The following is a 25,752-nucleotide window of genomic DNA, read 5'->3' as shown; positions in this document are numbered from 1 at the left end:
TAGCAGCAAGAAGTGAAACTAGCTAAGAGCAATGCTTTTGCAGTGAAGGGGCTGTCTCAAAATTCATGCATGCGAAAAGAGGAGGAGAACATCAAGTTTTCAGCTGCTCAGAATGAATAATCTCCAGTATGAGATCTGCACTGGCCAAGAAACTGATCTTTTGTTTTACAAATATGCTGAATATCAGATGTGAACAAGAGCTTCAAGGGGGAACTGAAGACTTATATGTTAAAAAAAAACAAAAAACCCTAGAAATGTGAATTGAAGAGCCCTAAGTTCAGAACTTCTCCATGAACTCACAAACAATACTATACATTACAACAGTGCAGTGAAGTAGGTTAAACAGAGAGAAAATGACTGACGCAGTGAGTAGCGATTTGAACCTGGGGCTTCTCCAGTCCTAGTTCTTCATCATCATCGTCATCATCATCATCATTTTTTATTTGTATGCCGCCTTTCCACAGTTAAAAAACAATGTTCAAGGCTGCTTACAGCATAACACGATTTACATAATTACAAAAGTCATAAACAATAAATAAACCACATCAAAAAAAATACACAACCAAATGGGAAACAATTTCCACAGAGCTAACCATTAGGCAATAGGGCCTCTCCGATAACACTGACCAACCTTATTTGTTGCAAAGCATACCAGGGCAACATTTTTTTAAAAAAAAAATCACATTGCTGTCTAGAGAATTATCATCATAAGATCTTGCTTCTCTCACCGCTGGACCACAAATACACATATCCCAAGGTTAGGCAATATTGAACCACTAGTAGACTAGATTTCTTTTCTTTTTAAACTGTTCTATTTAGTAAGCATTCCCATCAGCTAACTGTTAAATACTCAAGTAGTAATTATGTCTAGGAGGATCCCTGTACAGCAGGTTTTCTAGTTACACTTCTCCCCCTGCCTTAACACAAAGTTAGGTTGGAGTTGTTTGGTTTTTTTAAAAAATGAGATGACCATTTATTTATTTAAAAGCATCCCAGAGTATCTTACAAACAAGCAATTTAAAACAAGACGGCCCCTGCTCTCGGTTTTCTGGTTTTAAAAAGAACACAGCACACAAGGCAAAAGGGACAGGGAGGGCAGAGGAGTGGGAAGCGCTCAGGTACCATTTCTTAAAGATCAGGTCTTATTAAAACTTAGCAATGCCGTTAAGTCCACTTCTAACATAAGGAGAATATTTCTGCTTGGACATATTGGTGTTCCATGAACATACAGACACATCTCTGATGTGCTATTCCTAACAAATAAATCTTGAATAGTATTTCCCCCCACTGGGCTAAGAAAATCTAAGTCTTTGTAGCAAGAAAAAAATGGGAGTGCCTACCCAATAGACACAGCTGCAACCTCTAAATGTGAATATATAATTTCAGGACAACACAGGATTCTCAAGTTAGTATTTGTCGACTTTTTTTTTTATAGTGTTGGGGCGGAACCACTCCTCACGGAAGCTGCACTTCGTTTCCTAACACACTTCCAATTTTTGTACCTCTTTTAAAAACTCTGTATATTTCCACTTGCAACAGTTATTGCTCACTATGAGGGCATCAGGGAAAGAAACTGGGGTGAACATCTGATAGCAAAAGCTCCAGATACCAAATATCACTTTGTTAGGAACTTTCTTAGGGAGCACTCTGAAGATCTGCATCTGCCAGAAGATTCCCAGCTCAGCTGCAGATACGCTTGTTTTTACCTTGTAAGTTGCTCTCATCCTGGCTATAAACTGAAACTGGTTGAGGCAACGCTGCTGTAAATCCAAAAAAGGGAGGGCATGGATGGGGCAGGACCAGGCAGAAGGGACTTAAACTGGATCTCAACTCTGCTCGGCTCAATGTGACCAGGAACAAGGGTTAAGGTAAAGGTACCCCTGACCATTAGGTTCATCTCGCTTTACTGGCCAAGGTAGCCGGCGTTTGTCCGCACACAGCTTCTGGGTCATGTGGCCAGCATAAATAAGCCACTTCTGGCGAAACCAGAGGAACTCACGGAAACAGCCCTGGTCTTGAATGGGGTCTGGATGTGGCAGAGCTTTATGCAAGCTTAATTTATGGAGGTCCTGGGCTGCCCAGACAAGAGCCCCCTCTTGGCCTCACTGATGAGGTCCAAAGGAAAGCAGAGCAAGATGTTTGGCACCAGCTTGGCTGCAGGAGGTGCCAGAAGGCAGAGTACAAGGACCATCCTACCGTCTTGGGGACTCCAATCCGGATTCAAGAAGGACACTGACAAACTGGAACGTGTCCAGAGGAGGGCAACCAAAATGGTCAAAGGCCTGGAAACGATGCCTTATGAGGAACGGCTAAGGGAGCTGGGCATGTTTAGCCTGGAGAAGAGGAGGTTAAGGGGTGATATGATAGCCATGTTCAAATATATAAAAGGATGTCACATAGAGGAGGGAGAAAGGTTGTTTTCTGCTGCTCCAGAGAAGCGGACACGGAGCAATGGTTCCAAACTACAAGAAAGAAGATTCCACCTAAACATTAGGAAGAACTTACTGACAGTAAGAGCTGTTTGACAGTGGAATTTGCTGCCAAGGAGTGTGGTGGAGTCTCCTTCTTTGGAGGTCTTTAACCAGAGGCTTGACAACCATATGTCAGGAGGGCTCTGATGGTGTTTCCTGCTTGGCAGGGGGTTGGACTCGATGGCCCTTGTGGTCTCTTCCAACTCTATGATTCTATGATTTGTGTAGGATTTGTTCCTCAGCCTTTTCTTCTCCCGAAGATGTCCCGCAAATGCAATGGAGGCTTAGGATCAGAGATTTCCTTCTCCTAGATGGGCTTCCTTCACAGGTGGATGAGCCCCATGTGCCCCTCACTTCCCTCTACAGCACGTGCAGAAACCCCCTTCCTGACCGCTGGACCCACTTTTGGTCTCATCCGCTCAATCTACCAGAGCCTGTCTTCTCATGTAGGGGAAGCCCCTAACTCACTGAGGGTTTGAGACCCATCGACTGCCCTCACCTCCTTTAGCCGGACAGCTGAAGCCGTTTCCTGGGTGTGGCCTCTGTCGCATGTTGACAGCCTCTAGGAGCCACAGGTGAGAACTGAGCGCAGGGTAGGGACCAAAGGTGGTTGAACTAACTCAGAAGGGGCATCATAGTACCAAAGGTACTACCTCTGCCCTAACACCCCACATATTTCAGATTTACTACTCGATAGGGGTGACAACTTTAATAAAATATTGGTGGGCCCATATATTTATATTTATTATTATTTATTATTATTTATTAAAATATATATTTTTAAAATATATATTTTTAAGCCCCACCCAACATAATCACTCACAAGACATGGCACACACACACACCATTTGAATGGCAATGTCCATCAACTTCGGGGGGCCCAGCCCCCTCAAATATTTTATGGGGGGGGGAGAAGGGACCTCAGCCCCCAGGAGTTGGCTCCTATGCTACTCAGATATAATGACTTCGGCTATGAAGGACTTGCTCACAAATTTACTGACGGCTGCATGAATTATTATAGCTAGAAAGCAGAAGGGGCAAGGGGAATATAAAATGGAAGAATGGTATAAAGAGGTGTGGGGTATAGCTATTAATGATAAATTAACATGTGCCATTAAGGTAAGACTGGGAATATGCAGGAGAAATGATTCTGAAGAGATATGGAGGGTGTCTGTAGAATCAGATGTCAAGGAAATAAACTACTATCTGACTTTTAGAAAGCATCAGAATGAGCCCTGTTTAGGGAAGTTTTTAATGTTTGACATTTTATTGTATTTTTAATATTATGTTGGAAGCCGCCCAGAGTGGCTGGGGAAACCGAGCCAGATAGGTGGAGTATAAATAATAAATTATAATTATTAGTACTGTTAAAACATGAAGGGGTAAAAGCATCACAAGAGGGGTTAAAATTTAGGGAGGTTGGATAGTTACAATGGAATGGTCTCGGTGGTGGGGTGCAGATTTTTATTCTTATTTATGATTCTTACTTTGTCAAAATAAAACCAAATTAATTTTTAAAAAATATATAATGACTTCCCCTTTTGTTAGCTGCTAAGAGACTTGATTGAACTGAATGAATCCCTAACTGAGAACTCATCTCAGTCAGTAACTAAGACTACAAACCTAAACACACTTACTAGAGAATAAGCCCTAATGAACATAGTGGGACTTTGGGTTAGTCGGCATGGTTCCATCCAGATGTTGCTGGACTCCAACCCCCAACAGCTCCAGTTAGGCAGTCAATGAAAAGTCCACCACATCGGGAAGTCAACACATCCCTTCTCTGAAAGACAGCAATAATGCTTACCTACCCAATTAAAGGTAAAGGTAAAGGAACCCCTGACCATCAGGTCCAGTCTTGGCCGACTCTGGGGTTGCGGAGCTCATCTCGCTTTATTGGCCAAGGGAGCCGGCGTACAGCTTCCGGGCGTCATGTGGCCAGCATGACTAAGCTGCTTCTGGCGAACCAGAGCAGCGCACGGAAACGCCGTTTACCTTCCCACTGGAGTGGTACCTATTTATCTACTTGCACTTCATGCTTTCGAACTGCTAGGTTGGCAGGAGCAGGGACCGAGCAACGGGAGCTCACCCCATCGCGGGGATTCGAACCGCCAACCTTCTGATCGGCAAGTCCTAGGCTCTGTGGTTTAACCCACAGCGCCACCCGCGTCCCTACCCAATTAAGTTGCTGTAAAGACAACTTGAGTAATACGTGTGAATTACTTTGAACATCAACATTTATTTCTCTTATTTGGAATGATTTATACGCCACCATTCAACACTCCCAACTTACAAGAAAAAAATAAACAGATAAAAAAGTAAACAGCCAGAAAGGGCTTAAAGGAATTCTCTAAATGTCACGTACATTATTTGCAATTGCCAGTACGTGGTCTTCGAGAGAGAGAAATCTCACCATCCCATACATATGCATACAGAATTTTACTTGTATGCTGCCTTACCACAGTTCAAACCAGACTCAAGGCAGCGAGCGACGTGAAAAAAAATACATAGCTGCAACATAGCATGACAAAAGCAGTCATACTGAAGCACTGAAGGAAAACCCCACTTTTTACAACCCTGATTGCAAGTTTATTGGGACTAACTAGTCAAAATCAACACACACAAGCGCTCCGTGCCTTCAGAGAAGCTGGCAGAACGCAAACTGGTGTTGAGCTGCTGCAAATTTACACCGGATCTAAACTCCATCTGGCAGGGGAGGCTATAGGAGGCTAAGCCTGTGGCAGAGGGGAAACAAGGCCTTAAAGTGATGTTGGAGTCTCATCGCCCTTCGTTTAGCCCAAGTTTTGCCAGGACCAAGCTCTGCCTCGGATGCCGTTTACCTTCCCGCCAGAGCGGTACCTATTTATCTACTTGCACTTTTTTTGAACTGCTAGGTTGGCAGGAGCAGGGACTGAGCAACGGGAGCTCACCCCGTCGCAGGGATTTGAACTGCGACCTTCTAATCAGCAAGCCCTAGGCTCTGTGGTTTAACCCACAGCACCACCACACATCAGGAGCAGAAGGTAAAGCCCAGGGACCAAAGGGCCACCTGAGGAGGTGAGGGGCTGGTTTCAAGGCAGGCTGAGACACAACGTACTTATTTATTATTATTATTTCAAGGTTGAGTACACGGTTCTCCTCCCCTCATCTCATCCTCACAACAACCCTGTGAGGCAGGTTAAGCTAACAGATGGTGACTAGCCCAAGGCCACGCAGTGAGTTTCATGGCTGTGGGGCTGGGGTTCAAACCCAGATCTCCCAGGGCTTATCTCCCAGCTCCGGACCTATTTCTGCAGCCGGAGCCGGGGAACTTAGCGCTGGAGTTGCAGAAAGTCTTCAAAGTAGAAACACGTGGCGGAGCTCGCTTCCTGCGTCAACAGGGTCGCTTCCACAAAACGGATCGCCTCGCCGCGTTTCCGCAGCCAGCGCGAAGTTACGGTAACTTCCTTTCCCCACCGCACCCTTTTCGGAAACCGGACGGGCGAAGTTTGCAACTCTGCGCCCCTCACCCCTTCTCCAAACCAACATCTCTGGAGAGAGAGATCCCCGGCCCCTCGCTCCCTATCCAAGGGCAAGGATCTCCCCCTCTACACACACACACGCCTTGCGCACCCCGCTACTTTCTCTAGAAGTAAAACCGAAGGGGAGAAAGGAAAGGAAGGCGCCGAGGCGCAGCTCGGACTCCGGGCTCGCCGGCCACCAGGCGGGGGCGGCAAACAGCCAACCCCTTCCCCAAACCCCCTCCAGGGCTAAGCCGAGAGAGAGAGAGAGAGGCGGCAGACGGAGGCCGGACCCAGGGGAAGACTGGAAAGCGACTTGCTCGCCAACCCACCCACGCCTCGCGCGGCTGCTGTTTTAAACCTAGAGGGAGAGAGGCGAGTGGGCAGCTCTAGGGGGACGAGACTGCCCGGCTGAGGCCACAACTCCGCCGGGAAGAGTCGGCGTCTTCCTCCGAGTCTGCGCGCCGGGCGCGGAGATCCTTTCTTGGGGGTCGCGGAGTCTATGGAGCGCGCTTGTCCCGTTGGGCCGAGTCCGGAGGACGAAAAGGTCGCCTCTCCCCTTCCCGTTAGCCCTTTTTGAGACATACACACACAGGCACACACACCCCTCTCTCGGCGAGCTGCGCCCCCACTTCCCGTCTCTCTTAAAAATCCTGGTTCATAGGAAGAGGTCTCCACTCCACTCCGCTACATCACGTCCCTGCTACGCCCCGGCCGCCGAGCGGCTTGACCCGAGACGCGGGACCCATTCCGGCTTGGAGATCTCCTCTCTCCAGAAACAGATCCCGCCTCAACCGGTAGACACAGTTCCTTTTAAGCCCGGAGATACACAAACGCACACCCTCGACCCCGTCGCCAATTCTACTCCTCTACCTTCGCCCCGCCGATGCGAGAGTCCCTTTCCCCGCCTCTCCTCCTTTCTCAGCGGATCCAGGAAGGAGAGATCCCTGGCGCGCAATGCCGCCGGGCACTCACCGCGTCCGGAGAGGCTGCTGGCGCCGCCGCCGCCGCTGCTGCTGCTGCTTCCCGGCAGCTCTCTTCGCCTTTGCACGCCGCCTTCTCCTCCTGCTCCTCCTTTGTCCTTCCAAAGTACCCGCCGCCGCCGAGCCACGACGGAGGCACCTCCCCAATCCTAGGCAAGGAGGGGGATCCTCTTGCTCTGCTCTCCTCCCCTCGCTCTCGTTCCCCGGGCGGCAGCAACAGCAACAATGCACTCTCCCAGCGCTGCCTCGGCTTCTTCCTTCCTCCCTTCCTAATATAGCGCTCCCTCCCCGAGAAAGCCACGTGGATGGGAGAGGGAGGCAGACAGACGTCGAGAGAGCGAGCGCGCAAAAACGCACAGGCGAGGGGCGCAGCGCAGGCTCCTCCTCGCTCGCAGGCAGGCAGGGACCGAGAGAGGAGGACAGCAGGAGGGCGTGTGTGTGTGTGTCGGTGCTTTTAAAACATCGACCGAGCAGAGCCCTCGGCTGATCTGGCAGGAGAGAGAGAATGTGGAACGAGTTAAAGGGGGCTTTGCGCCAGGCAGAAATAAATACGGCCCATGTGGGACTCAGCAGGTTTCTGGCACGTGTGAGAGGGGAGGGTTCCCGTGCCCGGTTTAATTTATTCCTCGGCCATGTGTGGAGAGCGAAGGGTGGAGTTACAAGTTGCTCTCTCCCTTTCTCTCTCTCCCCCCCGGCCTTCTAAAACTAGCAGCTGGATGATAATCCAGTCCTCAAGAGAGCGAGAGTCCAGCTTGCCAAAATTCCCGTCTGGCAGCGCCGTCGCAACAGCCGCCTTGTTTCCAAAGCAGCCCCGGAGAAGCCCCCTGGTCGGTTTTCGCAAAGGCTGAAAACAGTGGGTTGTGCCCCGCGCGAGGGCAAGAGACTTCTCCCTCCTCCTTCGCCTCGGGCGATTTAGTAGTCGGGTGCCAGATCCCCCTGGAATCCCGCTCCTTGGCGGAGTCTCAATACGGAGTTGGGGGCAAGAGGATTCCCCGGGAAAGTCGTGGCAATGCCCAGTTAAACTGATAAGAGCGTCGCCGCTGCGCGTTGCAGAGCCGATGTGCCGGCGTTAGGTGCTGTGCGGGAGAGAAGAGTTTTGAGAACTGAAGAAAGATACAGAGAGAAAGAAGGAGGAGTTGGAATATTGTAAGCAGGAGGCTGGGAAAGGCTAGAGCTTAGCAATGAGATGGGCGTGAGAGGTAATGGAGACCGTGCGAGAGCGACGGCTCAGAGCAGAGGACTGGGGGGGGGGGCAGCTATTCCCCCCCGCAGTAAATACAAATTAATACAAATCTGAGGTTGTGACCTCCCTAACAAAAATCCTGGCTACGCCTATGACACAGGATGTGGGTACGTGGAATATAGCAAGATGGGTTTTCATATATAAATATTTGCACTCATTTTATTTAATTCCATTCATGAATCACTTGCTATGAAACATCACCAAACGATCAACATTAACAATATATATCTATAAACAATAGAGAAACCACACCTGTTTCTCTAATCCTCCATCTACCTTCCCTGTATTTGATGGTCAGGCTGCTGAATCACTTCCCTGGTTTGTCAAAAGTCTGCTGCTATGTTTTTAGTTGCTTGAGATTTTATGGTTCCAATATACAGTGGTACCTCTGGTTACGTACTTAATTCGTTCCGGAGGTCCGTTCTTAACCTGAAGCACCACTTTAGCTAATGGGGCCTCCCGCTGCTGCCGTGCCGCCACTGCACGATTTCTGTTCTCATCCTGAAGCAAAGTCCTTGACCCGAGGTATTATTTCTGGGTTAGCGGAGTCTGTAACCTGAAGCGTATGTAACCCGAGGTACCACTGTATGGTGTGTGGTAGTATTTGCTATCTCTTTGTAAATGGCTTAAGAGACTGGGCCTGTCTTAAGCTGCATCTAAATAGGTTTGAAAACAAATATGAAACTGTCGCCTATGTCACCTATAAAAAACCATTTCAAATCCAATGCACGTACACCTGGGGCATGGAAAAGGCAGAGAGGTGGCTCAGCCAAGGACACAAGGTTTGGGTAGGTGGAATATAACAAGATGGATTTACACAGGAATGTTTGTATTTATTTTGTTTTATTCCATTCATGGAGCACTTGCTATGGAGCATCTCCAAGCAATTGACAGTAGCATTGGTGCATATGTATATAGCTAATATATAAAACTGTCGTATAAAAGCAGTTCAAATCCAATGCATGTGGAACGTGAAAATGAAAGAGGGATGGGGTCAAAAAGAGCAAAAAGGAAGTGTGAGAAAGATTGAAAGTGCATGTGAGAGAGAAAGAGGGGAGAAGGAAAAGGGAGTTTGAGAGTGGCAGGCAAAGGCAGAGCAGAGATAGAGAACTGATGGACAGCAAGACTATTGTCATCATTCAATGCTGCTACCTGTGTGGGCAAATGGGAATACCTGTTTGGAAATAAAAGGCATTCACCTACATGTGCAACTTTTCCCCCAAGGAGCTGAAGATTGCCTCGCCCTGTCCTTTGCTAGCCAACATTCCTGCCTGTCACGCAGCTCTTAAAGGCACAGGGGCCCTGGTGGCAGAGGACAGGTGGCTGCCATGGACGTTAAAACTCACAAAAACTGGAGGCTTAAAGGGGAGAGGAAGTATGTGAGTATCTGCCTCTCTCTGTCTGTCTCCGTCCATAGACATCAAAACGGGATAGGGAATTTGTCTGGTGAAGAGAAGCAATTTCCCCTCTCTCCTCCCTATTACATAGATCATAAAGAGTATATTGCCATGAATAAACCAGCTCGTCTATTATTTATTGATTACCCAAAGGCTTTTCACAGTGTCGGCAGGTGTAAAAATCTCTTGTCGTGTTTTAATGGAGATGGCCTTTCTGCTCTGTCTTATTTGATTCACAGCTCTGATTGAAAAAGCCAGAGGGGTATTCCTTCACCCCCCACCACTCCATTCTGTCCATCCCTCTCCATCCTTCCTAGCTCCCCAATCCTTCCTATTATTATTAGTATATGTGTTCTATCCATTCTGAAGGAAATCAGCCCTGAGTGCTCACTGGAAGGACAGATCGTGAAGCTGAGGCTCCAATACTTTGGCCACCTCATGAGAAGAGAAGACTCCCTGGAAAAGACCCTGATGTTGGGAAAAATGGAGGGCACAAGGAGAAGGGGACGACAGAGGATGAGATGGCTGGACAGTGTTCTCGAAGCTACCAGCATGAGTTTGACCAATCTGCGGGAGGCAGTGGAAGACAGGAGTGCCTGGCGTGCTCTGGTCCATGAGGTCACAGAGAGTCGGACCTGACTAAATGACTAAACAACAACAATGTGTGTTCTACCCTACCTGTGTGGAATTCAGCTTTATCTGGTTGTAAGAAGCTTTGAGTTGTCCCAAACAAGATAAAGCAAATAACAAATTCAATAATAATGATAATCCCCCCACTTGCACAATAACCTTGTGAGGTAGGTCAGGTTCGGAGACAAGGACTGATCCAAGGTCAACCCAACGAACATCCTTCTCTACTTCCCTCCATGCTATTTGTTTAAGTCTCTGCAAACCATTCTAATAGAGCCTCTTCTCTGAGTAGACCTTGATTTGGCAAGAACCTGGGTGAAAATCTAAACTACAGCTTTCCAGATGTTGTACTACAACTCCCATGAATCCAGCTGGGGCGATGAAGAGCGAGATATAATTTTTAGATGGAAATAAAAATAAATAGTTGCCTATTTCATCCTCTTGCTCCCATAAGCTCATCCACTTTTAAAGAAAATATTTCAAAGGTGACTTCCAAAAGACCAGAGATTCCTTCCATGTAACAAATGACCCCCCTCATTTCTCCCACTTTGTCTTACCTCTGTCCCTAGTGGAATGATTAATTATAGGTTTGAGGGGTCAGCCTGGATGATGCCTGTGGATGGATTCCAAACCTGTGATCCTGTGACTGTGAGGCTAGAATCTACAAGAGGAAACACTAGTCAGTCTAGCTCCTTTGTTAAGTACCAGTTAAGTACCACCATTTACATGCCCAAAGAGATGAACAGTGGGCCTTTTCCCACCTCAGCTGGCTGGATGCCATGTCATCCTACATGGAAAACGGTGTCAAGGAGCTGTCAGGCATGCACAGGTCATTCACAGGCTATCCTGGAAGGGCCTCCTTCTTCTGACCCCCCCCCTTGATCACTCAGACTTCCTGCTTCAAGCACCTCCCAGCTCATCCCTTCTCCAGACAGCTCTCCAGTGTCCCACCACCACGATCCGGGGTCTAACTCATCTTCTGTGTCATCCCTCGGGGACTCTAGGGCAGGCAGCACCCCTGCTCTTCCTCATTCAGCCAGTCCTCAACAACAGTAGGTCAAGGATGGCCTTGCATGTGAGCATATGGGTGAATTTGGGCTGATGCTGGAAGCTGGAGACACAACATATGGTCTTGCTCTCTGCTGGAACCAAAACTGACTCAGGGGCTTCTCTGGAAACCTAATTGGAAAGCAAGCTCTGTTGGGGTGTTAATGCTGTGAACCCCTCTATCCTATGCTCAAATGGTGTATATGTGTGCAAATAAAAAACACATACCCTAAAGACCTTTATTCCAAAGAAAACAAACCTTGTGTGCTGGGCCCAGGGGTAACCCAAGTAGCGCAGTCCAGGTCCTGTCCTAAATCCAAGGGTTCCGCGAGGAGTCAGTCCAACAGGGCCAAGGCAGGAAGCCAGACAAGGTCAGGCAGGATCTGGCATGCAGCAATGTTGCTCCTGCAACCTGGGGCGGGGTCCAGCAGCCTTTTATCTTTGTCGGGGTAACAGTCGGTCCTGATCCCCCGGTGACTCACCTCCCTGTCTCACCCAAAGGCGAGTACTCAGGTCTCTCCTTCTCTCAGACCCTAGTCTCTGCAGCTCTGGTGGGTTACTAGACCCAGGGGCCACCTCAGCCTCCCCTGACCAAACTGGTAGTGGAGCAGCTGTAAGTGATGGCCCAGCTGAAGGCAACCAGGTAATCCCCACATCTGGAGCCAGGACAGGCTCAGGCCCCTGACTCGGCCCAGCGGGTGCTTGTTGCAGGGGAACCTGTGCAGACTGGGGCTCTTCAGAATCAGGCCCCAGACTCGGTTCAGATGCCGCCTGAGGCAAAGGATCCGGTGCGGACTCCTCCGGTTCCGAGTCCGAGCCCCAGGCCATCACACCCTGGGTAAGCACTAGCACCCCTGGATTTGCTCAGAGATTTGGGGTGCATGCAGCAAAAAAAGCAGGCACATGATTTCGCTCAGATAAGCGATGCAGGGAAGAGAGAAAGGAACATGTTGTCGTGTGTACTTTTTGTGTGATACATACGCGTTGGCTGCCTTCTTTCTCTACAGGAGCAGTCAGTCATCAGACCGCCTTCCCCTGTTCTCTTTGGTGAGCTGTTCCAAGATAAGACGCTCTGTGTAGATGATGATGACCTGGATTTTTCCGCTCCCGTGACACGTCTTCCGAGGAACCTGGATTGGCAGGAGGCAAGCTGATCACCCTGGGAAAGGTCAGACCCCTCTGTGAATGGGACCAGCGAACGTCCAATCTGAATTGTCACCACACCCTTTCAGAAATAAGGACTTGGGTGCCTCTCAGGAAAAAGCACCAGGCAATTAAAAACAAACACACATACACGCATTCACCATAATTTTATTTTACAGTTAAAATGCAAATTCATATCCGTTGCAGCCTAATTCAAAGTAGGCACCAAATTAAAATATAACAGGATGAAATAGTCTATATCACATGAACACAGGGAACTATAGAATTCTTGGCAAACATGCCTAGCTGTTCCCTCTGCATGTGCTTTGTGGTGCAATTCCATAGCTGCTTGCGCAGAAGTAAGTCCCATTTTGCTCCTCAGGACAAACTCCCAGTTGACTTAATGTGTATTGGGCCTCAGCTTTAGCATCACTGCCTTAGATCGTAAGGTCAGTTAAAGTACAGCAAGTCTACCCAGAAGTAAGTCCTGTCAGCAGCGTAGTGTGGGTTGTCAGCACCCGGGGCAAGGCAAGTAATTTGCGCCCCTAACCCCTAACCTGCCGGCGCTGCCAGCTTCTTCTTGCTGCTGCCTGGGCTGGGGTATTTACGGTAAGGTAGCCACAGCGGCGACGGTGGGTCCGTGTCAGGTGGTCTGAGGCGAGTTGCCGCTGGCGCTGCCGCCCAAACGACGCCGCTTGCCCGGAGGAGGAGGAGGGCAGAGAGGCGAGGAAAATGCAACATGGCCCAGCAGCTGCAGCAGGGATGCCTGGCGCGCCCTCCGCGGCCTTGACGTGCAGGGACCGCAGTGAGCGCTGAGAGCCGCTGCCTGCCGGACGCCTTCAGCCCGGACGCGCGCACAGCTCGTCGGTTCCGTGAGACATGGGGCTCTGCTACAGCCTGCGCCCGAGGCTCTTCGGCGACTCCGGAGGCGGTGAGCGCGCCCCCCCCAGATGTTGCGCCCGGTGTGGCCGGCCCCCCTGCACCCCCCACGCTACGCTACTGAGTCCTGTTCCTAATGGGCCAAAATATGGGCTGAAGGTACCTGTGGCCACCATCTTGTTGAAGCTAAGCAGGTCTGGATCTCCTGGGCACCTTGAGGTGTCTGGTGGAAGAAAGCAGAGGGTGGAGTATAAATGTATGGAAATGAATGAATAAAAATAAAATGTGTTAAATGAGGTTTACAGAGAACAGTACACGGTCACACCCAAATCATCCATTTAAAGCCCACTTCTACCACTTGAGCAGTTGGGGCCTTCTAAACTAAATTTTGGGAACTGGTTTTTGTTGTTGTTGTTGTTGTTGTCATATGTTAGTTCAGTGGCCCCTTTGGGGCTTCATCGGTTTATTCTTTTGTTCACCTTTTGATAACACAATGCAAAGGAGAGATGGGCAGTGCGAATCCATCCATGTAGCCAGCAGCTCAGAACGGGTTAAAAACCAAATGTAACAAATATCATTACAAAAACAAACCATCTGCCCCCATGAACCTCTGAGCTTAGCGCTGCATTTTGGTTTTCTTTTGTTGTTGGTTTTTTGTTTTTGTTTTAAATTACATTAGTGTACCCGGGCTGCTCTGCAACAGTGAGCCATTTTGCATTTTGTTTAATATTTAAAATGTGAAGGTGCGTCACAGGCCTCATTCCCTCATTTTTTTATTTTCTATTTTGCTTAATAATCTCATTTTATAGCCATTCCCGAAACTAAGCCATCCTTGCTAAGAATCCAACGTTTTCAAAAAGCTCCAGAAGACTGGAATTAGAAATGAATAATTTACATCTGTTCGCTCATGTAGAATTTCTTAAAACATGTTTTGCCACTCATATGACAACCTCCATATTGCCCGCCCCCCCCCCAACCGACTGGGGTCTTGTCATATGATACCTGTGAGAAAGGCTGAACATTGGAAACATATTTCTGGAGCCTGCGAGGTCTCTGGAGCTCTGAGGGGGGTTTATGAGACACGAGCCCCCCTCTCCAATTCTCATGTGCGAGCAGCCAGCTCAGGGAACTGTGTGGACATTTGGAGACAAAGCTTTAAAGGCCTGTTGTTCCACGTTCAGTTCCTGGCTTCTCTGGCAAGACAGGCAGCACCAGGAAACGGTACTTGACAGTTCCTGCCTATGGAAAGGCAGTGCATCTTAGAATCATAGAATCATAGAATCATAGGGTTGGAAGAGACCACAAGGGCCATCGAGTCCAACCCCCTGCCAAGCAGGAAACACCATCAGAGCACTCCTGACATATGGTTGTCAAGCCTCTGCTTAAAGACCTCCAAAGAAGGAGACTCCACCACACTCCTTGGCAGCAAATTCCACTGTCAAACAGCTCTTACTGTCAGGAAGTTCTTCCTAATGTTTAGGTGGAATCTTCTTTCTTGTAGTTTGGAACCATTGCTCCATGTCCGCTTCTCTGGAGCAGCAAAAAACAACCTTTCTCCCTCCTCTATGTGACATCCTTTTATATATTTGAACATGGCTATCATATCACCCCTTAACCTCCTCTTCTCCAGGCTAAACATGCCCAGCTCCCTGAGCCGTTCATCATAAGGCATCGTTTCCAGGCCTTTGACCATTTTGGTTGCCCTCCTCTGGACACGTTCCAGTTTGTCAGTGTCCTTCTTGAACTGTGGTGCCCAGAACTGAACACAGTACTCCAGGTGAGGTCTGACCAGAGCAGAATACAGTGGCACTATTACTTCCCTTGATCTAGATGCTATACTCCTATTGATGCAGCCCAGAATTACTTGACAGTTCCTGCCTATGGAAAGGCAGTGCATCTTGTTTCACCGCCTGAGGCAAAAGGGAAAGGTGCTGCCCCTCGGCCTCCCTTGCCCAGGTTGCACGCAAAGAGATATGTTAAGATACCTTAAGGTCCATGAATAATCATAGTTTAGAGGTCCCGGGCCCCTAAGGAAGTCTGATTATCCTCCACCAGGGCCAGGGCCTTCTCAGTGATGGCTCCGACCTGGTGGAATGCTCTGTCCCATGAGACCAGGGCCCTGCAGGATTTAACTTCCTTCCGCAGGGCCTGTAAGACAGAGCTATTCTGCTTGGCTTTCAATTTGAAGTTAGCCTGATCTTTTATTCCCCTTCCTTCCTGCCCTCCCCCTCCCCTTTTTATGAAGATTACCCACTCTGGCATCCCACAGCTAATTCTCCCCTGATCTCCTTGCTGGCCCAAGTGGGACTAATTTAGCCAGCTAGCCCTGGTGATCATCTACAGTGGTACCTCGGGTTACATACGCTTCAGGTTACTGACTCCGCTAACCCAGAAATAGTACCTTGGGTTAAGAACTTTGCTTCAGGATGAGAACAGAAATCGTGCTCCGGCGGCGCAGCAGCAGCAGGAGGCCCCATTAGCTAAAGTGGTGCTTCAGGTTAAGAACAGTTTCAGGTTAAGAACGGACCTCTGGAACGAATTAAGTACTTAACCCGAGGTACCACTGTAATGTTTATTGGATGGATTTCCCCCCTAAATTGATTTTTATTCTTGATTTTATTTTATTTACGCTTTATGCCGTATTTTATGCTGGCTTTTTTTGTAACATCAATTAAATGTGTTTTAAATTTGTTGTTAGCTGCCCTAAGCAAGGTTTCCTGAACCAGGAAGGGCGGGGTATAAAAATAAAATAAAATTATTTATTATTGTTATATTAGGAGATCTCATGGAACTATAGAGTTGGAAGGGACAACGAGGAATGTCTAATCCAGGGGTCAGCAATCTTTTTCAGCTGTGGGCCGGTCCACCGTCCCTCAGACCATGTGGTGGGCCGGACTATATTTTGGAAAAATAATATGAATGAATTCCTGTGCTCCACAAATAACTCAGAGATGCATTTTAAATAAAAGCACATATTCTACTCATGTAAAAACACACTGATTCCTGGACCATCCGCGGGCCGGATTTAGAAGGCAATTGGGCTGCATCTGTCCCCCAGGCCTTAGGCTGTTTATCCCTGGTCTAGTCCAACCTCCTACAACCTCCAGCTGCCTCATCTTGTTTCATGAACAGACGGGCCCTGTACCTATGGCCACACACTCAACGTCCATTTAAAGCTCTGTGATGCCGCAATAAGCAGTCATGGCTTCCCCCAAGGAATTCTAGGAGCTGTAGTTTGTTCAGGGTACTGAGAGTTGTCAGATGGTCCCTTTTCCCCTAAAAAGGTAAAGGGACCCCTGACCATTAGGTCCAGCTGTGGCCGACTCTGGGGTTGCGGCGCTCATCTCGCTTTATTGGCCAAGGGAGCTGGCATACAGCTTCTGGGTCATGTGGCCAGCATGACTAAGCTGCTTTTGGAGAACCAGAGCAGTGCACGGAAATGCTGTTTACCTTCCCGCCGGAGCGGTACCTATTTATCTACTTGCACTTCGTGCTTTTGAACTGCTAGGTTGGCAGGAGCAGGGACCGAGCAACGGGCGCTCACCCCATCGCGGGGATTCGAACTGCCGACCTTCTGATCGGCAAGTCCTAGGCTCTGTGGTTTAACCCACAGTGCTGCAATTCCCAGGGTAGTTTAAGAATCAATTTATCTTTAAGCCAGCTGCTTAAAGTTGGGTGTGCTAGTCCCATGACTAACCTAGCCATGTGTGCTCAGAAAAGGAGTAAATTTGACTGGATTCAATGGGGCTTGCTCCCAGATAAGTGAGGTTACGATTGTAGAGGACACATACATCTAAAGTGCATATAGCGAGCATTCAAAGCACATGGTTTTCCTCACAGAATCCTGGTAGCAGTCCTTTACTCCTCACAGAGCTGCTACAGTTCCCAGCACACATGACAAACCATGGTTCTTGGCTAAAAGACATGCTTAAATGTATCGCATGAATGTGACCTAAGATCCCCTCCTGTAGACTGCAGGGAGTAGCCAGCCTGGTGCCTTAAAGACATTGTTGACTACAATTCCCATCAGCCCCAGCCAGCATGGCCAACTGTCAGGGACGATGGGAGTTGTAGCTCAAGAAATATCTGGAGGGAGCCACATTGAGTAGCCCAGCAATGTCTGCCTGCGTCTTGGAGATGGCAGCCGTGATTGCTCTCAAATATTAAGGAAGAGGCCCAGTGATGGTTGGAGGAGTGGCAATGTTCAGGGGACAGGTCATTAACAAGAAGACAGCACTTCCTCAAGAGGAGGGGGATCAAGGACGCAGATGGAGCCGAGCAAACAGAATGAGGTGAAGATCAAAGGAGGCAACCGTTGAGCGAAAGACTGAGGGATCAGAAGGAAACATCAAGGTGAAGATTGAAGTCCCCAAGGATAAAGGCAGAAGACGGAAAGGAATGGAGACAGAGCAGAGAGACAACAGACTGCATTGGAGAGCTTCATTAACTACGAACCCCAGTTTTTGAATTACTCAGATTAGGGAGGAACTACAAAATATGGGGGACGCGGGTGGCGCTGTGGGTTAAACCACAGAGCCTAGGACTTGACGATCAGAAGGTTCCCCGCGACGGGGTGAGCTACCATTGCTCGGTCCCTGCCCACCTAGCAGTTCAAAAGCATGTCAAAGTGCAAGTAGATAAATAGGTATCACTCCGGCAGGAAGGTAAACAGCGTTTCCGTGCGCTGCTCTGGTTCGCCAGAAGTGGCTTAGTCATGTTGGCCACATGACCTGGAAGCTGTACACTGGCTCCCTTGTCCAATAAAGTGAGATGAGCGCTGCAACCCCAGAGTCGGCCACAACTGGACCTAAGGTCAGGGGTCCCTTTACCTTTACAAAATGTGGGGTTCGCGCTACAAAAGGACTACAAAACATTGGCACCATTTTGGAGTGAATCGGACAATGTTGGATTACTGGGTGTCAACTACGAACCCCAGTTTGATGTATTGATTACTCAGTTTGGGGGACCCTACAAAATGTGAGGTTCGTGCTACAAAATGAACACAGAACTCTGGCACCAGTGTGGAGGTTAGCCAAAATTTATGGGTTGGTATTGGAGGATGGGGAGTGGGTTGCGAGCTGAGATTAGATAGCACATGTGTGGAGGGGAAGAGGAAACAAAGATGGATGGTGTAGACTTCAGAGGGAAAGTGGGCAGAGCAAGGCTTTGGTCTCCATTGGTGTAGTTTGGAGCCCTCACCTGTAAAAAGACCTAATGTTGGAGAAAGTTAAAAGGGGATCCTAGACTGGAGGTCTTCCTTCCAGAAACCCAAAAGGAGAGGGTGCAGGCGCCAAGTGAAAAGCTAGGCCTTTATTGAAACTCAAATCACATAGGGACAGCGTCAAACTAAGGAGGAGGCTGCAAAGAACCCTATCCAAAGCAATGCTTCTGCTACACTTCCTCGACTGCACATGGGATTTCTATTCACCAATCAAAGGGTCACAGCAATCTTAACAATTGCAACCCAATTCCATCATCCCGAACCAATCACAACTACCGTATTTTTCGCACCATAGGGCGCACCGGACCATAGGGCGCACCCAGTTTTTAGGGGGGGGGGGGAAATCAAGAAAAAATATTTCCCCCCCCAGCCCCAAAGAGCAGCGTACAGGCTGTGCACAACCTCTCCCTGCCGGAGGGGTTGCGCGTGGCTATGGCACAAGCCAAGGCAGCGAGCAGGATGGATCCCGCTAGCTGTTTTGGCTTCCCCTTTAGCCCCGTGCAGCTTCTCCTTGCCAGGAGACGCTGCGGAGGGCTAAAGAATCCATAGCCCTGTGAAGCCTCTCCTTGCCGGAGGGGTTGCGCACAGCTATGGAGCAAGCCAAGGCAGGGGGCGGGATGGATCCCGCTAGCTGTTTTGGCTTCCCCTTTAGCCCCGTGCAGCTTCTCCTTGCCAGGAGACGCTGCGCAGGGCTAAAGAATCCATAGCCCCGTGCAGCCTCTCCTTGCCACAGGGGTTGCGCACAGCTATGGAGCAAGCCAAGGCAGCAAGTGGGATAGATCCCACTCACTGTTTTGGCTTCCCCTTTAGCCCCGCGCAGCCTCTCCTTGCCGGAGGGGTTGCGCACAGCTATGGAGCAAACCAATGCAGGAGGCGGGATGGATCCCGCTTGCTCTTTTGGCTTCCCCTTTAGCCCAGTGCATCGTCTCCCTCCCGGGAGAGGCTGCATGGGGCTAAAGAATCCATACCCCCGTGCAGACTCTCCTTGCCGGGAGACGCTGCACAGGGCTTTCCTGGCTTTTCTGGGAGGTGGGGGGATTCCCTCACCTTTCGCAAAACCGGCAGAAGCCGCGCACACTTTAAAAGGGCTGCACGGCTTCTTCTGGCTTTCCTGGGAGGTGGGAAAAGCAACTGATGTGGCCAGTCAGTCCCTTCTCCCTCCTGGGGAAAAGCCCGCAAGACCGCACGGAGCTTGTGTGCGGCTCTTGGGGGCTTTTCCCGACTGCCTCCCCCCCCCCTGCATTCGCTCCATAGGACGCACACACATTTCCCCTTGCTTTTTAGGAGAGAAAAAGTGCGTCCTATGGTGCGAAAAATACGGTATCTAGCTCTTCAGATCTGCCCTCGCTATAATATCCTGTGATTACATATAATCATTTTTCAGTGTCTTTATTAGGACTTTGACTAATTTTCCTATTCATTAAATGCCTCCCAATATCCTCTTTCGTCTGTCTATGAAACAATTCAAGATTAATCACAATTGCCGCACTTAGCCGATTCTCTTTTCAGGCATACAATGGCCACTGTAGATTCTAGCAGGTTATTCTTTTCAGTGTTCCGGAACGAACACTTGTTGCATACAGAACCTAAAAGCAGCTGGTTCTGTACCATAAAAGGTGGGCACAGGCCTCTTTGGTTTAGTTAGGCCATATGTTCAAAAGAAAACAGAAACGTCAAAACGATACCGTTTATGAAATTACAGTGGTGCCCCGCAAGACGAACGCCTCGCAAGACAGAAAACCCGCTAGACGAAAGGGTTTTCCGTTTTGGAGGTGCTTCGCAAAACAAATTTCCTATGGGCTTGCTTCGCAAGACGAAATGTCTTGCGAGTTCCTGCAGGTTTTTTCCCCTTTCCCCCCTTTTCCTAAGCCGCTAAGCCGCTTATCAGCTTATCCGCTAAAAGCCGCTAAACCGCTAATAGCGCTAATCCGCTAAGCTGTTGCTGGGTGGACAATTTTCTCCACAGCTGTCAGTGGGCTTGCTTCGCAAGACGAAAAAACCGCTATACGAAGAGCCTCACGGAACGGATTAATTTCGTCTTGCGAGGCACCACTGTATTATTTTCTCCATCTTTAGCGAGTGATTCGTGTGTCCCTCAAATGCTGCAGCGCAGCATGGAGAACCTCAGGCCTGAGAGTCCAGTGTAGTCCTCCAGGTCTCTCTTGAGTCTCACCCCCCACAGGTGCACCCCTAGTTTCCGGGCTCCACCCCTTTACGAAGGCCCATCATCAGTCCAGCTTCGCAAACTCCTTGAGTGTGGTTTTCTTGGTTGGAACGTCTCCTTGAACTCTGAGAACCAGTGTGGTGCAGTGGTTAAGAGCAGTGGACTCGTAATCTGGTGAACTGGGTTCGATTCCCCACTCCTCCACATGCAGCTGCTGAGTGACCTTGGGCTAGTCACACTTCTCTGAAGTCTCTCAGCCTCACTCACTTCACAGAGTGTTTGTTGTGGGAGAAGAAGGGAAAGGAGAATGTTAGCCGCTTTGAGACTCCTTAAGGGGAGTGAAAGGCGGGATATCAAATCCAAACTCCTCCTCCTCTTCTTCTGATTACGTTCTGGATCAGGGGTCAGCAAGGTTTACCTCACCTGGGCCGATTCACTCCAGCGGAGATCCCTCCGTGGGCTGGATTGCACATGCAATTTCTGGCGTCTGCATCAGCGCAGGTGCGATCTCCGGCATCTGCGCATGCGCTGACGTGATTGCCGGCAACACGGAAGCGAGTCCCCGCGCCGTGCCATGTCAGTTTAGTGCTGCGTACAGGGACTAACCGAGCGGGTAGCTCGGTTTGGGGGTGACTAATGGGCCGGTTAAACGACCCTCATGGGCTGCTTGTGGCCCACGGGCCTTAGGTTGCCTGCCCCTGCTCTGGATGGAGAACTGGGAGGAACATGCAAGCATGCATAGAAACATGGCTACTCCTCAGTGCTCAAATGCGGACCTGTTACTCTCCTTGCTTGTGCCTTGGCCTCACCCACCCAGTGTTTTCCCCCTGTGGGTACTCTAGGGTACTTAGTACCAGCAAGCCCTTCCCTTCAATGTTAAAAGTGTGGCACTTTTTGTAACAACTTCATGGCACATACCTTTTTCTTTTTTTAAAAAAAACAGCACTGACTTCACCCACCACTAGCATATGACCTCTGCAAAGTTTCTCAGAAGGGAATGTGCCCCTTGACCTGAAAGTGGTTCTCCACCCCGTTGTAGAATAACGGCCAGCACAGAAAGAAGAAAAGTCACATCTGGTGTGAAAAGGAAAACCAGGCATAGGCAAACTCGGCCCTCCAGATGTTTGGGGACTACAACTCCCATCACCCCTAGCTAACAAGACCGGTGGTCAGGGATGATGGGAGTTGTAGTCCCAAAACATCTGGAGGACCGAGTTTGCCTATGCCTGAGGAAAACCATCCGGCAGGACAACAGATTAGGGTGGCATTACTTTGGGGATGTGGGCGGCGCTGTGGGTTAAACCACAGAGCCTAGGACTTGCCAGTTCAAATCCTCATGACGGGGTGAGCGCCCGTTGCTTGGTCCCTGCTTCTGCCAACCTAGCAGTTCGAAAGCACATCAAAATGCAAGTAGATAAATAGGTACCACTCTGGCGGGAAGGTAAATGACATTTCCGTGCACTGCTCTGGTTTGCCAGAAGCGGTTTAGTCATGCTGACCACATGACCAAAAGCTGTACGCCGGCTCCCTCAGCCAATAATGCGAGATGAGCGCCGCAACCCCAGAGTCGGCCACGACTGGACCTAATGGTCAGGGGTCCCTTTACCTTTACCTCCCTTACTTTAACTATTAGTAGTAGTAGAAGTAGAAGTAGTATTAAATTGCCTTATACCCACAGATCTCAGGACTGTTCACAGGATAAAATCACAATATAAAAACACAAAATATATAATCAAAATAAAAATGCAAACAAGCCAATACCCCCCCCCCCCTCCGCACACATTTTATAAGGGCATTGGGTGTCAATTAACCAAAGGCCTGGTTAAAGAGGAATGTTTTTGCCTGGCACCTAAAGGTGCATAGTGAAGGCGCCAGGCGAACTTCCTTGCGGAGAGCATTCCACAGACAGGGAGCCACTGTAGAGAAGGCCCTGTTCTCCTGTGGCTGCTCTCTGAACCTCTCATGGCGGAGGCAAATGAAGGAGGGCCTCAGAAGATGATCTGAGGGTCTGAGTTGGTTCATTTGGAAAGAGGCGGTCCTTGAGGTATTGTGGGCCTGAGCTGTTTAAGGCTTTATAGGTCAAAACCCCCAGTTTGAATTGGGCCTGGAAACTAATTGGTAGCCAGTGTAGTCGGACCAGGATCAGTGTAATATGCTCAAACAGTTCTGCCCCGGTGATCAGCCTGGCTGCTTGAGACGCCCGCGTTGCAAACCCTCAAAACCTGTCATTGGTCGGAGCACGCAAATGGCTCAATTTCACTGGAAAATGGAAGCGTCGATGGAATTGTGTTGGCACTATGATGTCTTGGTAGCTAAGAGATTGTGCTGCGCTGTGGGCAATGTTTAAAACCTCTCCAACGCCAACCCACTAAGCTGTTCTCCCTCAGCCTCCAGATACCACTCTATCTGCGGTAGGTGATCAATAATAAAACTGACCTCAGGGATGTCCTTATCATGAGACAGCTGCCTTGGGCAAAAAGAAATGGGGCATTGTTAAAAAGTGGCAGTTGTCAGCTTTTTAATGTGCATTATATATCTGTGATAATCATTTGGAATTTTTATTTTTGGCCTCAGGTACCAAAATGTGCTGAGCTGGACTTAGCTAGGCCACAGCACACGGCCATTTTAAGGACAGCGGTTTCATCCAGACATAAGACAAGCCTGCTGAATTAGGTCAATGGCCCATCTTGTGCAGTATCCTGCCCTCAATGCAGCCAACCAGATGCCAGCAACTGGAATTCAGAGTTGACTCGCCTCTGACAGCAGAGGTAGAGACTAGCTGCTGCAGCTAGTAGCTTTTGGCAAGGGCGACGGCAAAGAGATTTTCATGCACACAGAAGGGGAGAATTGCATGGCGAGGTTCAAAGATGGGAGTTGCAAAGATCTGGAGGGCACTAGCCTCTCTAACCACTACTCCACATTGCCAGTTGTGATAAAATCCCACCGAAAACAAACAAAAAATGGCAGTGTTTGAGATCAGTCTGGAAAGAGTATTAAAGAGGCAATTTAAGTTAAGAGGCTGCGCCTGATTTCAAGGTGGGCTTTGTAGCTGAGTGGGAATTTGAGCCCTGGTTTCCCAGGTCTTAGTCCCTCACTCTAACCACTATGTCATGATGCCTTCCTAGAGTTCCTCTGCTATGGAGCAGCTATATAAAGTAAGTAGATAAAATAAATACGGGGAAGGCAAAACTCCACTTAGAAAAGGATTTTGAATATTTTCCTTGAAACCTGAATTTGTTTTATTACGGATTGTTTCATTTGATGCTTTGATGTGTTGCAAACCTATTTGAGATTTTTTTTCTATTTCTTTAAAATATAAAGCAGAATATAATGAATAATGCTGTATTGTTTTTAACACTCGACCGGGAGCCGCCCAGAGTGGCTGGGGAAACTCAGCCAGATGGGTGGGGTATAAATAAATTATTATTATTATTATTATTAGTAGTAGTAGTAGTAGTAGTATTACAGTGGTACCTCGGGTTAAGTACTTAATTCGTTCCGGAGGTCCGTTCTTAACCTGAAACTATCCTTAACCTGAAGCACCACTTTAGCTAATGGGGCCTCCTGCTGCCGCTGTGCCACCAGAGCATGATTTCTGTTCTCATCCTGAAGCAAAGTTCTTAACTTGAGGTACTATTTCTGGGTTAGCGGAGTCTGTAACTTGAAGCATCTGTAACCTGAAGCATATGTAACCTGAGGTACCACTGTATAATAATGCTAATACCACTATATTATAATGCTAACAACAACAAAACATTATCTGAGATAGACAGGCAAGGACTTTCTGCTTCTCAATATCGCAGCACCATTGGATCTGCAATATTGGATCTTTTCACCAGTAGGGAATATTTGGAATCAGACATTCCCCCCCCCCCAAAAAAATAAATTCAGCACTCCACGTCATCCATCAGGATTTAACGACACCCTTAGCTCAAAAAGGCTGTGGTCCCGAAGCCACTTGCAAGCACTCAGATCCCCTTGGCATGACTTTAACAGGCTTTCCGTTTGCCTTCAGACCCGCAGCTTCTATTATGCTCTCAGCGAAGCTGCAGGTGGTTCTCACTAGGAAGTTCACTGGAGTGGTGCTGAGTTGCATTTAATGGTTGGATCTTGGAGCGGAGGGATGCTGGGCGGATGATTTAAGAGCCGCCTGGCAAGAAGCCATGACTCATAGAGGTTATGTCCAGCAAATTAACAAGGCGCTGCCCCCTCCGCACCGAATTCACCCTTTTCCTCGGGAGATGTTCATTAAGCGAGGGGGGAGGGGAGCACGCAGTGGTGACCCCCTCCATCCTTCATTCTCGACCAGCCGTCATTTGTAGAGCTGAGGCAACATTTGGGGGAAATGCAAAATTCATCAGGATTCGAAGATCTTTACCAGACCAACTCCATGTTTCTGTGAAATGGAATTGCAGAATTGTTCCATGGCCCAGATCTGGTAGATTTGTAGATTTGTAGAATTGTTGTGTTGGAAGGGACCCTGAGGATCATCTAGTCCAACCCCCTGCAAGGCAGGAATATGCAGCTGTCCCATACAGGGATCGAACCTGCAATCTTGGCGTTATCAGCACCATGCACTAACCAGCTGAGCTATCCAGGCTGTGTATTGAAATTGAAGTTGGAGCTGTAAGGTCTGCACTCTAAATTCAAAGTTCCATCTCTGAATTTGAAAGGTGGAATCTGCGTGTGCATGTAAACATATATATACAGTGGTACCTTGGGTTACAGACGCTTCAGGTTACAGACCCAGAAATAGTACCTCGGGTTAAGAACTTTGCTTCAGGATGAGAATAGAATTCGTGCGGCGGCAGCAGGAAGCCCCATTAGCTAAAGTGGTACCTCAGGGTAAGAACAGTTTCAGGTTAAGAACAGACCTCCAGAATGAAATAAGTTCTTAACCCGAGGTACCACTGTATGTGTATTTGTGTCTGTACAAATTTACGCACCCTGTGTTGTTGTTTAGTCATTTAGTCGTGTCTGGCTCTTCGTGATCCCATGGACCAGAGCACACCAGGCACTCCTGTCTTCCACTGCCTCCCGCAGTTTGGCCAAACTCATGTTGGTAGCTTCGAAA

The 25,752-nt window shown here is 48.7% G+C and overlaps 1 protein-coding gene and 1 long non-coding RNA gene across 3 annotated transcripts in view; one reads left to right on the top strand and one right to left on the bottom strand.

Moving 5' to 3' along the window:
* The window catches only part of ST3GAL1 (ST3 beta-galactoside alpha-2,3-sialyltransferase 1), a 114,322-nt gene extending 106,963 nt beyond the window's left edge, over positions 1-7,359 (bottom strand). Inside the window, exon 1 of one of the 2 annotated variants that reach the window (XM_081874604.1) lies at positions 6,947-7,359. The gene's annotated coding sequence lies outside the window, so the exon portion shown is untranslated. Of the gene's footprint in view, positions 1-6,844 lie in introns of both variants that reach the window. The other variant, XM_081874605.1, reaches the window with a different exon arrangement.
* The window catches only part of LOC309349173, a 688,744-nt gene that overhangs the window by 177,171 nt on the left and 485,821 nt on the right, over positions 1-25,752 (top strand). Inside the window, exon 2 of the long non-coding RNA XR_014159795.1 lies at positions 1,892-1,915. This is a non-coding gene — a long non-coding RNA (uncharacterized lncRNA). The remainder of the gene's footprint in view (positions 1-1,891; positions 1,916-25,752) is intronic.

Source organism: Podarcis erhardii, assembly GCF_964252035.2.
Source record: "Podarcis erhardii genome assembly, chromosome: 8".
NCBI lineage: Eukaryota > Metazoa > Chordata > Lepidosauria > Squamata > Lacertidae > Podarcis > Podarcis erhardii.
This window is presented reverse-complemented; position numbering and strand designations above follow the sequence as displayed.